Here is a 2,352-nt window from a genome sequence, read left to right as displayed (position 1 = left end):
TTTCTTTAAGATTGAGAACTCTTGTAGCCTTTGATTTCTTAATGCTTTTTTACTTACGCAGTGACCCACTGGAGCTTTTCTTCTATTGACATCCAGCAGAAGCAATGCTTTTTATTCAACTCTCTTAAAAACACACACAGAGAGCTGAAATTGTAAGTGGTGTGTGTGCTATTTTTAACTTTTAACTTCATTATTTTGATTTAATGCACACTAACTGAATTATATGTATTGCAGTTGTATTAGAAGGCTTCTAGATGCATTGGATCACTGTCCTCCTAATGTCAATCTTTTGGATTCAATAGAGCCAATAGATTTAGAGGTAGAAAGTCGTTCCCTCTACTGATGTCTATTTCATGCTATGCCTTTGAAATTATTGAATAATTTTGTTTTGTTCAGATATTAACAGTTTCTAACATATCTTTCCAACTGTACAGACACCACAACAAGATGATTCAAGTAGCTGCGTGGTGGCGGTGGCTAGAGAGTGCTGATCAGTGCCAAATATATACTTTCAAGCTATTTTGAGATAGGACAGCCAGACCTTGTAAGAAAAAATAATTTTCATTTAGCTTCAAAATAATTGATATTGGTACAAAGTGTTCTAAATCATCATATGCCATTGCAGATGAGAGAAGATAGCTTCAGCTCGAACTATGTATGTCTTGGGAGTCCCATGTCCTAGATTTCAATAAGGCGAGGGCTAGAGAGCATGTGGAGTTCTTGGTGTCAATAACTGGATCACGTGTATGTGGGCTGAAATATAGAGTGTCAATCTATTTCTACCCTTCTTGCATATGTGAAGATTTCTTACGAACATTTCGCTTTTACTTAGATGTTCATGGGCAGGATATGGAGAAACATGAATTTGTCCACCAAGAAGCTTTAACTAAGCATGAACTCTATGAGGCTCTTACAAGAACGGCTTGATCATGTAACTACTATAGAGACTTGTATCTCGCTAGATGCTAGCTTACATGCCATTTTGGTGTTATATTATGAATTATAGAACTCCTTCTGGGGAACTCATGTGATACTATTATCAAGCCATGCATGTTGATCTTGGGAAAGTATTATTTTTTGATCAACCATATGCTTTTTTCATTAATAAACATATTATATTTTTATACAACGCTAAGTATATTGTCTCACAAGGGCAAAAGCTTATGGAATACTGGAGAGTTTGGCTATACCAAGCTTAAATTCATTAGATTGGGACTTTCCAGACAAAGGTACTCTATTAGCATTTAAATCCAAGATTGTCTTGGATATTCAAACATCTATGAAGGCAAGAAGGATTTCTAAGAGGATTAGGCTATCATGGTTTATACCTCTTCATGTATTTGTGGCATGTTTTTGTGAAGCAAACATGAAGAGGACAAAAGAAATGTGGCTATCTACACATATATCTAAGTTTGACTTGGATAATGTAGTTGGAGAAGAATGGAAAGTGAATGAAGTCATCCATAGGGGGGATCTTATAAAATGTAATGCTTGCATTGAATATGTGGTGATGGCATACAACATCTCTCGACAAACCTTGAACATTAGCTTAGAGTAAAAAAGATGAACAAAGAGTAGAGGGACTTGGATGCCATTGAATTCAGAGGAAAAATTTGTGCATTATGACCTAACAGCCAACTTGAGTGATGATGACAATAGAGTCATCCCTATGAATACAAAATGGACATTGAGGGATGTGCGTATGTCCTTGGAATTTCTATTAGATGCCATACCATTAGACTATAAATTTAAGATAGATGGTATTATGGTGGTGGGAAGAAGGTCCGAAAATACTTTTAGTTGTATGAAATGTTTGCCCCCTGTAATCACAATATAATTTTGCACCCATCTATCTTGTCTTGTCGATTATTTTTTTTAAATAGTTATTCGACATTATTAAGACAAGGTAACTAATGTAAAATGAGAAACAATATATTTATTACAATGGTAGTATCTATATAAATTGGTTGGCTACAATGTATAAGAACAGAAAACTATCTACTTTGGAGGGTCAATGTCCATAGAAGCCTTGGACTCTTCGCCTTCCTTGGTCGGCTTGGACTTTGATTTCTTGGATGTTTTCTTTGACTTGGCCTCTTTTTCCTTGGATTTTTTCTGTTTTCGAGAAGCCTTTTCCTTCTCTGCGTTTGTCGTTTTCTTCTTCCCGAATTTAAACAAAGACATCATAGGTCCTTTCCTTTTCGATGGCTTCTTTGCCATCATAGGTGGGATTGATGGTGGTGGTGGTGGTGGTGAATCTGGATCTGCGGGAAGATTCACATGATTGTCAAGCATTAATTTGATTGCCTTTTCTCTCACCCACCAAATGTATGTGTCTGTATAACATGAAGT

The sequence above is a fragment of the Cibotium barometz genome, chromosome 6, assembly GCF_041138505.1.
Source record: "Cibotium barometz isolate CiBa-2024 chromosome 6, ASM4113850v1, whole genome shotgun sequence".
Lineage (NCBI taxonomy): Eukaryota > Viridiplantae > Streptophyta > Polypodiopsida > Cyatheales > Cibotiaceae > Cibotium > Cibotium barometz.
Note: the sequence above shows the minus strand (reverse complement) of the source record.